The sequence below is a fragment of the Lathyrus oleraceus genome, chromosome 2 (genome assembly GCF_024323335.1).
Source record: "Lathyrus oleraceus cultivar Zhongwan6 chromosome 2, CAAS_Psat_ZW6_1.0, whole genome shotgun sequence".
NCBI lineage: Eukaryota > Viridiplantae > Streptophyta > Magnoliopsida > Fabales > Fabaceae > Lathyrus > Lathyrus oleraceus.
Window position 1 is genome coordinate 125,145,296 of NC_066580.1, and position 16,612 is coordinate 125,161,907.

Below are 16,612 nucleotides of genomic sequence, written 5' to 3' on the forward strand. Positions count from 1 at the left end.
TTAACGATTTAGTGGACTTTGCAAAGAGGAAGACAAAAGAGTGTATGCTTTTCAAAGTAAATATTGAAAAGCCATATGATTGTGTGTCTTGGAATTATTTAAGATATATTTCACAAAAGATGGGATTTGGGCATAAGTGGTTAAAATGGACATAAGTTATTGTGTTGTCAAGTAGCATGACGATGTTTATCTAAATATTCTTATAGTTTTGAATATCTATAACAATATATAAAAATAAACTTAATTTTGGTGTAACCTATTTTCTTTTTCGGTATTTTTTGCCACCAAATTATTCCACTCACATTATTGATTTTCTTGACAGGTTGAATCAAGTCATATGTCACAATGCGGTTTTCTCAATTCAAACAAAATTTAATGCATGAATATTACCTATTGCGAACAAAACTTAACAAAAATTAATATGTGTCTGAATAAATATAATATGTTTCATCAGATAAATAGTTTATATTAAAATTAAAATTATAAAAAAAATGACACTATTAATAATTTAAAGCCCTTCAATCACATCTATGAGTACAACTACATAGGCCAAGAGTGCAGGAACCTTCCCCACCAGCATATGAGACTCTACACCTTTCAGCACAATCTCCAGCTGGACCACATTCTCCCATAGGTGATACACATATCTTTTCACAATCCACTTGTTGTAATCCCATGTTCCAAACTTGTGTCATAAAACATATTAGAGTTAACATTAAGTATTTCAAATTCAAATAATTATAAAATTTTGCGTTTTTGTTAGAAAATAAGAATAAAAAAATATATAATAGCACAAATTCACAATGAATGATAAACAATCGGTATAAACTTACCAGTTGCAACCAAAACTAGAACAACAAAAATGCTCCTATAAATACTCTTATCTTTCAGATTTCAAATCCCTTCTTTCATTTACAATTTCAAATAATTTAGTATCTCAATTTTTAAACAAGTGTTTTGACATTAAAATTTTCATTGAGATTTTTTTGCACACTTTATCAAATATGTCCAGAAAAGTTTCAGCATTATTCATATACTTTTGAGCACCTGTATATCTTGGTAAATTGTTACTTAAAAGAGAAGATCAATAATAATGATTGATATATATACAAAAAAAATCCAAGAGAATTGTTCTTGATGGTTTGTTAGAGTCGTGTAAAAGTCCTAACAATAGTAAAATTTCTTTCAGGTTGAAAGGGTACCGGAGTATTCTCGATTTGTGAGGGCAACTAAGATACCTCTCTTGTTCTTTATCTTTTCAGCATTTACCCTATTTTTCTTTTTTTTTGATAATCACTTGTATTAATACGCACAAGGGGTGCAACCCAATACAAAAGGAACAAAGTTACAATCCAGATACATACTGAACATACAATATTATTTTAGATATATTAGTCTTTTATTATTATTTTTTAATATTAAAATTTCAAAATATCAATTAAATTTAAAGTTATTTCAAATAGCTTTTTATAAAAATCATTTTAGAAATACATATTTTCGAAAATAAATATGATTTTGATTCTGTTAAAATTTTAAATAATGTATATTTATGTTATAAGATCTCAAAATTAGTCTTTTAATTAATAAAAAATGAAACTTTTTTTTTAATATTTTAAAAAGATTTTTATACATACCATTTTAAAAATAGAAGAAAAAAAAGCTTTTTTAAAGTAAAATAAATGGCCGTTAATCATAGCAAAACAATATAGTTAAATTGAAAATCATCTATGTTGTTCTGCATTAACTTAGAACTTGTTTTTCCTATCGAGTAACAAACCACTCAAGTTTGTTATATTGTAGTGACGAGTGTCAATTTGTAAGTAATGAATTTGCTATAAAGGAAAGATGTTTGCATATATAAATGTAAAGATTTATCCCATCTTATAACTAACTTTTCATAAATGAAAATGGTTATAATAGAAAATGCTCTCTATGTCTCTCCCTTTATCAGATTGCTAAGTGTGTCTGGTAAAGAATTATCATGTCCGGCTGAATTTGTAGTTTGCACTAGAATTCCTACTCAATTCCTAAAATGATGAATCTCTCAGTATTTGATATATTAATAACGAGTATTCAATTTGACTTCAGAAAATTCAGTTTTTGCAATTCTTGTTTTGTGAGTTAAGTTAATCAATAGGTTAATCTACGATTTTTTACGTTATAATCGACGCCTTAATAAAACCACAATCTGAAAATTAGTAACCGATCCATAATTATAGAAACAAATTTGAAATTGAACCAAACATGAAGGGTTAAAATATGAGAAGGAGAAGCATGGAGATTGCTTTAGAAAAAAATATGACTTATAAGACTAGAGCACATTTCAGATGGTAGAAAAAAAGAAATTTATGTAATTCTATTGCGGCTTATGCGAAGAAAAATTTGTTTTGTCAATTCAATAATGGGTACCTATGTTTTTCTAACTAATTTTTTGGGTTGATTTTTTCAAACACCATTTATTTCTTTCGTATGACTATTTTCACGTAGTCAATGTCTCCTAAAATTTAAAAGAATATTCACTCTTTTGTGTATATGAAAAGTCAGTCTGAATTTGATTAGTCTGAATTTGATTATGTTACTAAAATTTTCATTATAAATTGTGAGATTTGATACTTACATGTTTTAATTTTGTATTTCTTTTGATATTTTTAACCTTTGTTAATATCTGTTTTTTATTTTTAATTCATACCTATCTTAAAAATCAACAAATTAAATAGTAGAAAGGAATCAAAATTGAACATGGCAAAGAGATTGAAAAATACTATCTATCCAAATTTCTACATCTTCCATAAAATCATGAATAGTTGAATAAGTTTATATAATTTTATTTTATAAAATCTTTGTGAACACAGACATGTTAAAGAAATGCAGAAGTAATGAAAAACTTACAATATGGAGATGATATAAAGGATGAATATAAACCAACAACAACTATGAACATCCATTCCTTGACCAAAACAATATGTACATCCATTCATTCAGTTATGAACAGAAGGTTAAGGAGTAAAAATATCATGGGTCTAAACATGTTATGAGTAGAATTGATCAAGAGGAGCAAGTCAAAGTGGAGTTTCATAACCATTTTAAAAGTAGAATCCAAGAACCTAATGTTAGAAGGTATGATTTGGAAGGAGTCAATTATGGGAAACTTTCAAGAACATTTTGATCATGTTAGAAGAGCAATTTAGTTTAGATGAAATCAAAGAAGAAATTTGGCTTTGTGGGAGTGATAAAAGTCACGATCTGGATGTCTTCAATATATGTTTTATTTAAAATGTTAGGAAGTTCTAAGGGAAAATATTTTGGATTTTGTGAATAAATTCCATAAAAACGCTAAGCTGCCTAAAGCCATCACTGAATGTTTTCCACTATGATTCAAAAAACTATCAACCCTCAAAAAGTTGTTGAATTTAGATCTATTTACCTTATAGGTTCTTTATACATAATAACTTTTAAGTTTTTGACTACTAAATTGAAGAAAGTAGTTGGATCCGTAATTTTGGAGAGTCAATCAACTTCCATACCTAATAGGCATATGTTTGATGGAGTTTTGGTAATTAACGATTTAGTGGACTTTGCAAAGAGGAAGACAAAAGAGTGTATGCTTTTCAAAGTAAATATTGAAAAGCCATATGATTGTGTGTCTTGGAATTATTTAAGATATATTTCACAAAAGATGGGATTTGGGCATAAGTGGTTAAAATGGACATAAGTTATTGTGTTGTCAAGTAGCATGACGATGTTTATCTAAATATTCTTATAGTTTTGAATATCTATAACAATATATAAAAATAAACTTAATTTTGGTGTAACCTATTTTCTTTTTCGGTATTTTTTGCCACCAAATTATTCCACTCACATTATTGATTTTCTTGACAGGTTGAATCAAGTCATATGTCACAATGCGGTTTTCTCAATTCAAACAAAATTTAATGCATGAATATTACCTATTGCGAACAAAACTTAACAAAAATTAATATGTGTCTGAATAAATATCATATGTTTCATCAGATAAATAGTTTATATTAAAATTAAAATTATAAAAAAATGACACTATTAATAATTTAAAGCCCTTCAATCACATCTATGAGTACAACTACATAGGCCAAGAGTGCAGGAACCTTCCCCACCAGCATATGAGACTCTACACCTTTCAGCACAATCTCCAGCTGGACCACATTCTCCCATAGGTGATACACATATCTTTTCACAATCCACTTGTTGTAATCTCATGTTCCAAACTTGTGTCATAAAACATATTAGAGTTAACATTAAGTATTTCAAATTCAAATAATTATAAAATTTTGCGTTTTTGTTAGAAAATAAGAATAAAAAAATATATAATAGCACAAATTCACAATGAATGATAAACAATCGGTATAAACTTACCAGCTGCAACCAAAACTAGAACAACAAAAAATTGGAACAAGTTTGAGATGGATTTCACCATTTTGAAAGGTATATTTGTCAACTATCTTCCTCTTTTTTCCCTTCCTTTCCATCACATGTTTCCTATGTTATTTATAGGCACTTCCTATTCATACGTTGGGCAATAAATTCCAATAAAATAGTATCAGCTTTTATGAAATTTTTGATAAAGAAAAATTATATATGTTTGTGATATATATATAATAGAAGCATTATGTGATATATAAAAAAACATTTATATATTTCCATTTATATACTTTTCAATCATATATGTTGGTCAATAAATTCCAATGAAAGAGGATCAATGTATCTGAATTTTTATGAAAATTTTTGGTCAAAAACATTTATATATTTATGAGATATATTTATTAAAAATAACAATTATATCTTTCCATTTATATATTTTTTCAATCTCGAAGTGTTGGTCCATAAATTTCAATAAAAGAGTATCAAGGTATATGATCTATGAAATTTTCGGCGAAAAACAATTATATATTTCCGTGATATATGATATAGGCATTCTATGATTTCTTAAAAAAATTATATATTTCCATTTATATAGTTTTTCAATTTCATAGGTTGGTCAATAAACTCCAATGAATGAGTATCAGTGTATTTGAACTTCTATGAATTTTTTGGTAAAAAACAATTATATATTTCCATTTATATACTTTTTCAATCTGATATGTTGGTTAAAGTTTTTATTTATAATGATTTCGATTTTAAACCATAAAAAAGAGTATTATTTTTTTATTGGAATATTTAACAATAATTTTAATTATATTTCATAAAAATGAATTTTTCTTTTCAATCTGGGATATTTTATAATGATTTCAAATTGATACCATCAAAAATAATTTTCTTTTTTAATTGGGATATTTTATAATAATTTCATTTTTATACCATAAAAAAGAAAGTAAGAATGTTGAAAGTATAACTATTTTTTAAGTATATGTATATCAATTTTTTTCTCTCAAAGAATATATATATATATATATATATATATATATATATATATATATTAATTTAAAAACAATTATTTTTCTAATAGACAAATACAAAATTATTTTTCCATAATTGTTGTTTTTTCTTTGTAAGAATAGTTTTTTTGGGAAAGAATAGATAACATTAGAAAATTATATTAAAAACAATATCACTCAAAAAATATTTCTCAGACATGTTTGTTCAATTTAAAAAAATAAAAATTTAGTGTTATATATTTTTATCACAAAAAATTATAAAAAACAAGTAAAATGAAAAATTAATCTATGTAGTTACTCTTAAAATATTGGGGAAGTCAAGTCCCTCCAAATATATGTTTTGATGATGTCAACTAATATTCATGTGTATCAAGAAAGGATGAACAAAAGATTAAGAAGGCTATGAATCAAGATTGCTACTTCAAGAAAATTAGTTTTGTTTTATTGCTCAAAATTATCTACAATTTCATAGATATGCATAACTATCATTTTATCACATTGCGATTGCTTTAAAAGAAGTTTAAACAATTATTTTTCACTTTTTACTAGAGTTTAACCGGTTACATGAGTGAGGTAATCGGTTAGATGAATTTTGATAGAACTAGAATTCAAAGTTTTTGGCAATTTTTCAGTGAGGCAAGCGGTTACATCACTGAGGTAACCGGTTACATGAACATATTTTTTGAAATCTTTTTTTATCGTTACAGTGAGGTAACTGGTTACATCGCTGAACCAATGCCTTTTCAGTGCAAAACTTTTTTAAGCTTTTCAGCTTTTACACCATTAAACAATTGTATTGTTTGATGAACTCCTACATTTTCAAAAGGGTGTAATGCTCCTATAAATACTCTTATCTTTCAGATTTCAAATCCCTTCTTTCATTTACAATTTCAAATAATTTAGTATCTCAATTTTTAAACAAGTGTTTTGACATTAAAATTTTCATTGAGATTTTTTTGCACACTTTATCAAATATGTCCAGAAAAGTTTCAGCATTATTCATATACTTTTGAGCACCTGTATATCTTGGTAAATTGTTACTTAAAAGAGAAGATCAATAATAGTGATTGATATATATACAAAAAAAATCCAAGAGAATTGTTCTTGATGGTTTGTTAGAGTCGTGTAAAAGTCCTAACAATAGTAAAATTTCTTTCAGGTTGAAAGGGTACCGGAGTATTCTCGATTTGTGAGGGCAACTAAGATACCTCTCTTGTTCTTTATCTTTTCAGCATTTACCCTATTTTTCTTTTTTTTTGATAATCACTTGTATTAATACGCACAAGGGGTGCAACCCAATACAAAAGGAACAAAGTTACAATCCAGATACATACTGAACATACAATATTATTTTAGATATATTAGTCTTTTATTATTATTTTTTAATATTAAAATTTCAAAATATCAATTAAATTTAAAGTTATTTCAAATAGCTTTTTATAAAAATCATTTTAGAAATACATATTTTCGAAAATAAATATGATTTTGATTCTGTTAAAATTTTAAATAATGTATATTTATGTTATAAGATCTCAAAATTAGTCTTTTAATTAATAAAAAATGAAACTTTTTTTTTAATATTTTAAAAAGATTTTTATACATACCATTTTAAAAATAGAAGAAAAAAAGCTTTTTTAAAGTAAAATAAATGGCCGTTAATCATAGCAAAACAATATAGTTAAATTGAAAATCATCTATGTTGTTCTGCATTAACTTAGAACTTGTTTTTCCTATCGAGTAACAAACCACTCAAGTTTGTTATATTGTAGTGATGAGTGTCAATTTGTAAGTAATGAATTTGCTATAAAGGAAAGATGTTTGCATATATAAATGTAAAGATTTATCCCATCTTATAACTAACTTTTCATAAATGAAAATGGTTATAATAGAAAATGCTCTCTATGTCTCTCCCTTTATCAGATTGCTAAGTGTGTCTGGTAAAGAATTATCATGTCCGGCTGAATTTGTAGTTTGCACTAGAATTCCTACTCAATTCCTAAAATGATGAATCTCTCAGTATTTGATATATTAATAACGAGTATTCAATTTGACTTCAGAAAATTCAGTTTTTGCAATTCTTGTTTTGTGAGTTAAGTTAATCAATAGGTTAATCTACGATTTTTTACGTTATAATCGACGCCTTAATAAAACCACAATCTGAAAATTAGTAACCGATCCATAATTATAGAAACAAATTTGAAATTGAACCAAACATGAAGGGTTAAAATATGAGAAGGAGAAGCATGGAGATTGCTTTAGAAAAAAATATGACTTATAAGACTAGAGCACATTTCAGATGGTAGAAAAAAGAAATTTATGTAATTCTATTGCGGCTTATGCGAAGAAAAATTTGTTTTGTCAATTCAATAATGGGTACCTATGTTTTTCTAACTAATTTTTGGGTTGATTTTTTCAAACACCATTTATTTCTTTCGTATGACTATTTTCACGTAGTCAATGTCTCCTAAAATTTAAAAGAATATTCACTCTTTTGTGTATATGAAAAGTCAGTCTGAATTTGATTAGTCTGAATTTGATTATGTTACTAAAATTTTCATTATAAATTGTGAGATTTGATACTTACATGTTTTAATTTTGTATTTCTTTTGATATTTTTAACCTTTGTTAATATCTGTTTTTTATTTTTAATTCATACCTATCTTAAAAATCAACAAATTAAATAGTAGAAAGGAATCAAAATTGAACATGACAAAGAGATTGAAAAATACTATCTATCCAAATTTCTACATCTTCCATAAAATCATGAATAGTTGAATAAGTTTATATAATTTTATTTTATAAAATCTTTGTGAACACAGACATGTTAAAGAAATGCAGAAGTAATGAAAAACTTACAATATGGAGATGATATAAAGGATGAATATAAACCAACAACAACTATGAACATCCATTCCTTGACCAAAACAATATGTACATCCATTCATTCAGTTATGAACAGAAGGTTAAGGAGTAAAAATATCATGGGTCTAAACATGTTATGAGTAGAATTGATCAAGAGGAGCAAGTCAAAGTGGAGTTTCATAACCATTTTAAAAGTAGAATCCAAGAACCTAATGTTAGAAGGTATGATTTGGAAGGAGTCAATTATGGGAAACTTTCAAGAACATTTTGATCATGTTAGAAGAGCAATTTAGTTTAGATGAAATCAAAGAAAAAATTTGGCTTTGTGGGAGTGATAAAAGTCACGATCTGGATGTCTTCAATATATGTTTTATTTAAAATGTTAGGAAGTTCTAAGGGAAAATATTTTGGATTTTGTGAATAAATTCCATAAAAACGCTAAGCTGCCTAAAGCCATCACTGAATGTTTTCCGCTATGATTCCAAAAGCTATCAACCCTCAAAAAGTTGTTGAATTTAGATCTATTTACCTTATAGGTTCTTTATACATAATAACTTTTAAGCTTTTGACTACTAAATTAAAGAAAGTAGTTGGATCCGTAATTTTGGAGAGTCAATCAACTTCCATACCTAATAGGCAGATGTTTGATGGAGTATTGGTAATTAACGATTTAGTGGACTTTGCAAAGAGGAAGACGAAAGAGTTTATGCTTTTCAAAGTAAATATTGAATAGGCATATGATTGTGTGTCTTGGAATTATTTAAGATATATTTCCCAAAAGATGGGATTTGGGCATAAGTGGTTAAAATGGACATAAGTTATTATGTTGTCAAGTAGCATGACGATGTTTATCTAAACCTTCTTATAGTTTTGAATCATTTATAACAATATATAAAATTTAATTTAATTTTGGTGTAACCTATTTTCTTTTTCGATATTTTTAGCCACCAAATTATTCCACTCACAATATTGATTTGCTTGATAGGTTGAATCAAATCATGTCACAATGCGGTTTTCTCAATTCAAACAAAATTTAATGCATGAATATTACCTATTGTGAACAAAACTTAACAAAACTTAACAAAAATTGATGTGTCTGAATAAATATCATATGTTTTATCATATAAATAGTTTATATTAAAATAAAAATTATAAAAAAATGACACTATTAATAATTTAAAGCCCTTCAATCACATCCATGAGTACAACTACATAAGCCAAGAGTGCAGGAACCTTCCCCGCCAGCATATGAGACTCTACACCTTTCAGCACAATCTCCGGCTGGACCACATTCTCCCATAGGTGATACACATATCTTTTCACAATCCACTTGTTGTAATCCCATGTTCCAAACTTGTGTCATAAAACATATTAGAGTTAACATTAAGTATTTCAAATTCAAATAATTATAAAATTTTGCGTTTTTGTTAGAAAATAAGAATAAAAATATATATAATAGCACATATTCACAATGAATGATAAAAAACCGGTATAAACTTACCAGCTGCAACCAAAACTAGAACAACAAAAAATTGGAACAAGTTTGAGATGGATTTCACCATTTTGAAAGGTATATTTGTCAACTATCTTCTTCTTTTTTTCCTTCCTTTCCATCACATGTTTCCTGTGTTATTTATAGGCATTTCCTATTCATACGTTGGGCAATAAATTCCAATAAAATAGTATCAGCTTTTATGAAATTTTTGATAAAGAAAAATTATATATGTTTGTGATATATATAGAATAGAAGCATTATGTGATATAAGAAAAAATTTATATATTTCCATTTATATATTTTTTCAATCATATATATGTTGGTCAATAAATTCCAATGAAAGAGGATCAATGTATCTGAATTTTTATGAAATTTTTGGTCAAAAACATTTATATATTTATGAGATATATTTATTAAAAATAACAATTATATCTTTCCATTTATATATTTTTTCAATCTCGAAGTGTTGGTCCATAAATTTCAATAAAAGAGTATCAAGGTATATGATCTATGAAATTTTCGGCCAAAAACAATTATATATTTCCGTGATATATGATATAAGCATTCTATGATTTATTAAAAAAATTATATATTTCCATTTATATAGTTTTTCAATTTCATAGGTTGGTCAATAAACTCCAATGAATGAGTATCAGTGTATTTGAACTTCTATGAATTTTTTGGTAAAAAACAATTATATATTTCAATTTATATACTTTTTCAATCTGATATGTTGGTTAAAGTTTTAATTTATAATGATTTCGATTTTATACCATAAAAAAGAGTATTCTTTTTTTATTGGAATATTTAACAATAATTTTAATTATATTTCATAAAAAAGAATTTTTCTTTTCAATCTGGGATATTTTATAATGATTTCAAATTGATACCATAAAAAAGAATTTTCTTTTTTAATTGGGATATTTTATAATAATTTCAATTTTATACCATAAAAAAGAAAGTAAGAATGTTGAAAGTATAATTATTTTTTAAGTACATGTATATCAATTTTTTACTCTCAAAGAATATATATATATATATATATATATATATATATATATATATATATATATATATATATATATATATATATATATATATATATATATATATATATATATATATATATATATATATATAATTATATAAAAACAATTATTTTTCAAATAGACAAATACAAAATTATTTTTCCACAATTGTTGTTTATTCTTTGTTAGAATAGTTTTTTTTGGAAAGAATAAATAACATTAGAAAATTATATTAAAAACAATATCACTCAAAAAATATTTCTCAGACATGTTTGTTCAGTTTTAAAAAAAATAATTTTTAGTATTATATATTTTTATCACAAAAAATTATAAAAAACAAGTAAAATAAAAAATTAATCTATGTAGTTACTCTTAAAATATTTGGGAAGTCAAGCCCCTCTAAATATATGTTTTGATGAAGTCAACTTGTAAGATCCTAATTTTGACCCTAAGATCCCTCATGGCATCATATCATTGCACATTGCATTTGCCTCAAGGATCATAGCATCTTGGCTCGTTAACCCTATGGTGGGACTTGTGTGAGTTGGTTTGAGACCACCAAGCATGCTTGAATTGTATATTATTGCTTTTCTTATTTTGTTCACTAACCAAAAGCACAAAAATATGTCACTAACTTTGTTTGTTGTGTAGCTTGAACAATCATGTGATTCAAGGCTCCTAGGAGGCCCCTATGCTCAAAGAATGGTCAGATGAAAGAGAAAGTAAGCATGACAATGGTTCCCAAAGCTCTCAATCATCATATATTCCTTCCAAGTATTTCAATTTGTCAATTTGATCAAGATGAACCAAAGGGTTTGAGGATTGTTTCCCAAGGAAACCCTAATTCAACTGTGCATTGACTGTGTCTTGCTCATGAAACAACCTCAACCCATGATCAAATACAATCAAGGGAAGTTATTTCATTCATCATTTCATACATATATGAGCCTATTTGAGTGTCCTCAATCATCAATTCATTAAGATTTGAAGTTTGGACTTGAGAAGTTGATCAGTCAATTCATCTGACTATTTTGAAATCCACTGAGATCTAAATTTTGATGAGTTTGTCGAATGAAGATGACCCCAAGAGAAAAAATGTTCTTAAAAACCATATGAACAACTTTCATGTCCATCAAAAATTGATTTGAAGCTCGGAAGGTCATCATCCATTTAAAAACATTATAGGTCATTTTGACTGAAACCCTAATTTTGGGTCAACTTCCCAAGGACCTAACTCCTTAATTTTTCATGATTTTGAGGTGGGATCAAATGAATTGGAAAGTTAAAGATGTCTAATTCAATTGTTATGTTGGACAAAATTTCAAAATCATAAAATAAATATATGTGATAATGCAAAACATTATAGGTCACTTTGGACCAAAGTCATTGAAATGTGAAAAAGTCCAACTTCAAGTGTCCATAACATTCTCATCAAAAATCCAAATGATACAAAGCTTAAGTCCAAATTTATTTTCTTGAAAAGATATACAACTTTTATGTTGAAGGTTTTGTCATTTGAGACTTTCATCATTGAAACAGAAGGGATTGAAGTTGGTCCATTTTGGCAAAATTTCCATGCACATGTTTTGCACCTTGAACTTTATGATCAGTTTTCATTAATTTCCCAACATCAAATGGATTTTTGTTTAACATAACAATTGTTCCTCATGTCAAGACCTTTCCAACCATTACCCACAAGGCCATGTTTCAATTTGGCAAGGTGCATTCTCGAAGAGATGAAGATTTATGTTCATTTATGGAAACATTGTTAAAACTTCATGCACACTCCATGACAATGCCATGTACACGTCCAAACCTGATCTATGTGACTTCATCATGCTAAACCAAATGCATTTGGGCCTCCCATGCGCCTGTACAGGCCCATGCATGGAGGCTCTCATTCCACATGCACATGAATTTTGTCTTGCTTGCATCAGCTTTCACTATAAATACATGTGCTCAGCTTCATTCATTTCCAACCTTAAGGCGCCTAACACTCTGCAGAATTGGAATCCCACCCTTCACTTCAAAGGAATTTTGCTTTTCATTCTCAATTTTTCAGTTCAATTTTCAACTTCCTTGGTTGATTATTGAGCTTCAATTCCTAAGCCTCACTTCCTTTCCATCTCAAGAACGAGCTGCATAAGAGAATTGGAGTGGATCAAGTGTTTGAAAGCTGCTCTTCAAAGGTTTTCCCTCAAACTGTTTTGATTCGAAACTCCATATATATTGATCATTTCTTGTGTTTGTTGGTTCCTCTGAAGTCCTCACAAGAGAGGCATTTGATATGAGCTTTTAATTTCATGATTTGATCAAGTTCAAGTTGAACACCATAAACTTCCATCATAGATTTCTCTTCATATAGTAATCTTGAGAGGAAACCAATGGCACAGGGGTGATGTATATCACCCCAACTTTCCAATGATATGAGGATCGTCGTTGGTTAACTTTTGCAAACCTGCAACTCTGGCCGGAGCTGGCTTGCTCGTCGGAGAAGACGGTGGTGCCACCTCACAACCCTCTGATGTGCCACCTCATTTAATGAGCTTGATCCAACGCGCCAGGATTTTTGCAATTTCTGATTTATTTCATTTTATTTTCTTTATTTCCTTTTATTTCAAAAATTCATATCTCTTTCATTTTAAATCCAAAAAATATGGGACCAATTGCATTATTTCCCTTTTTAATTCTATTTTCTGAAAATGATTTTTAATACTTTTTATGATGTCATTTAATATTTTTTGTGATTTTTCTCTTTTCTGGTTATTTTTAATTCATTTAAAATAGTTTCCAATATTCAAAAAATGCAAAAATATTTTCTTAACATTTTTCAATAATGATGAATCTATGAAAAATATTCTCATCAATTTTTTAATTGATTTGAGATTTTAGTTCAATTATGTTATATTTTCTTCATTTTTAATTGTTTAAAATTAGTTTCTGTATTCCAAAAATGATGGGAAATTTTGTCAAACTTTGTTTGACCTTGTTGAACTTAGGATGATCCATTTGGAATTTTCCAAGTTGATTTGAAATGGATTTGAAGTTTTACCTTTGTTTGTTTATTTTAATTCAAGTATTATTTTAGTTCTCAAAAATATCAAAAATATTTTATTTGTTTCTTGACTTCTAAGCTTCATCTCACTTTTGCTTACCATTGATTGACTTTGATTCTATTCATATTTGATCAATGTGTGTTGGATATTTCATTTGAATTTCAATTTATGTACATTCTTATTCTTCTTCTTCATCTTTTTTTTTCCTTTTGATAAATGAGTTAATGATTGGTGGTTAGCCTTGACATATGAGGGGCTTAACCTTCTTTGATTCAAATCTAATTCATCTTGATCAAAGATCAAGTGAATGACTTTGCATTAGAGATAGGTTGCTTATTGGTCAAGCAAAAAACCTAAATCCATACAAGATCATTCTTCTTTTCTTTTGGCATGGCAAGTTGTAGGAGCTTGGCTTACTAGTCATGGTCTCTAACTTGTGTTTGTTTCCTATAGTTTTATTGACCGGCCTCAGATAGGTGTGACTACTACAATAGTCCACTTACGATTGCTTAACATAGCGCTAAATTGTCTTTATGGCACACTGACACTAACTACTAATGACTAACTTTTAATTCAAGTCATTTAATTCTTGCAATTTACTTTAATGCAATTTAATATTCTTGTACATTATTTCATTTGCTTTTGCCCTTAGCTCACTTGAGCTCATGTTTATGTTAATGCAATTTGCCTTTTGCTCACTTGAGCATATTATTGTGTATATACTATTGTGTTTGTTTTGTTTTGTTTGTGTGAACTCAATGCAAATGGAAAAAGGACTTAGATTTTAGGACCTTACCTATGCTAATGGAGTTTGAAGAGCAACTAGGCCTCATGCCTTTAGAGTGCTAAAATTGTCAAAGAGCAACTAGGCCTAATGCCTTTAGAATGCTTAATCTTGAAGATGAACATTGAAAGGATCCTAATTCTAATCTCACTCTTGTCCATTCTTTATTTGCATTGTGGAACTTTTTGATTTGTGTGTTCTGGTGTGCTAGGGATCCAAACTTGCCAAGTAGAAGAACCATTGTCATGAGCATCCAAAGTGAGAGATACAAAAGCAATTGGAAGATTCCTAGGAGCTTGATTGTTTGATTGATTGCTTGAGTTATTTGCTTATTGCTTGCTAATTCCAAAGGATGGGAGCAACTTGGATCATCATTATGATCTCAAGAAGGGAACTCCATGTGGTTTTATTTCTCTTCCTCCATCTTTGCATGTTTAGGACCTAGCCATTCTTCTTCTTCTCTTCACTCTAACCCAAGCCAAAATTTTGTGCAAACATTAACATTGTTTTCAAAATAAGAAACCTAAGCACTATGCTTTTGATTTTTCAAACTCCTTTCATAACACTTATTTTGAATTGAATCCTTAAGTCAACTTTGACCTTACTTTGTGAATACTTTTCATTTGTAAATACAACTCACTCAATTGTTTTGTGGTTCTAATGACCACTTTTTGCCAAAGCTTTTCATAAACATTAGCTATTAGATTTGAATTATCATAGTGGTTGATGTAATCCTCACCTGTATCCTTAGTGATTGGACTATAAGTCTTCCATACTTATTATAGGGTGGATCCCTCACTAGTATGTTAAAGCTCTCCTCACATGGTGGATTTGTGGTTTTAGGTTGAGTTTTCTCCCTTTGATAACAAAAGACCTTTAAGGCTTTTGACCAATCAATTCACCAACTTCTTTTGAGATTTTTACCCTGAACTATGAGGTTTTGATCCTACCTTTTAAGATGGTACGTAGGCAATGGGTTTATCCATTCAAATACAAAATTGTAAATAAATTGTATATTCTTTTCTCATCTCCCCAATCATGTTTGCACGAATATTTTCACAAATGCCAACCTACCTTACAACATTGGTGAAAAGGGCTCCCTTAGAGTACTAAGGATGTTTTGGGTGCTTAAAACCTTCCCATTGCATAACCAACCCCCTTACCCAGATCTCTGACATTTTTGTTAGTTTTTGATTTGATAAAACTTCTCAGTTTTTGTTCGCTTTCTAACATTTCCTTTGGATGAATAGAAGTGCGGTGGCGACTCGAATTGTATGATTTACTTTTGATTTAGTCAATAAATCTAAAGGTAACGAATACCCCGCTACAGAAAAGTGGCGACTCTGCTGGGGATCATTTGCCTAGTGGGTTTTGCCTACTTTTTACCCTTTGTTATATTGTATGTTTGTATTATTTGTGACATATTTTGTGCAAATTTGGGATGATTATATTGATTGTAATGTATGAATTGCTTGATATATTAATTGCTTGTGTGCTTGGTGGTCTCTTGTGAGATAAGTTCTATACCCGAACTCGAGTGCACTTATGATAGGAGAATGGCATAGTCTTGTTGACTTGTGTGGAGTTATTCCTTAGCAAGTTGACTTGCAAGCCCATTCACTTGGTGGAGGTTATGTTGGGATCAACAATGTCACACGAGTAGTCGTGGTTAGGCATTACTCTTTCCAATATAGACCTTAGAAGCCAAGGACCTTAGATTACCTAGCCCATCTTGGCTTATTTTTAGGACTGTAACACCTCAAAATTTTCCCTCCTCTCTTGGGACTAGCTTAGCATATTGCATCTCATTTTTAGGACATTAGGCATTACCTCTTTGCATATCATGTGAAGTAAGCAAGTCATCCTCCTAGGTCTTTCTCAGAAGATGGAGAGATTAATAGATGCAAGTTTGAGGGTTTCATGAATTGATCACTAATCATCTGAGGCTTGTGCTTCAATTAGGTTTTTGGTTCCTCAAG

At 28.5% G+C, this 16,612-nt stretch overlaps 1 long non-coding RNA gene across 2 annotated transcripts; it reads right to left on the reverse strand.

The window, feature by feature from the left end:
- Nucleotides 1-506: 506 nt before the first annotated feature.
- Nucleotides 507-9,865, reverse strand: LOC127121223 (uncharacterized). 2 transcript variants are annotated; one of them, XR_007803350.1, is made up of 3 exons: nt 9,772-9,865; nt 9,533-9,623; nt 507-594 (listed from the first exon to the last, which is right to left on the reverse strand). It is a non-coding gene; the product is annotated as an uncharacterized LOC127121223 (long non-coding RNA). The 2 variants fall into 2 exon arrangements; XR_007803349.1 differs by lacking the exon at nt 507-594 and adding an exon at nt 4,063-4,150.
- Between the last annotated feature and the right edge of the window lie 6,747 nt (nt 9,866-16,612).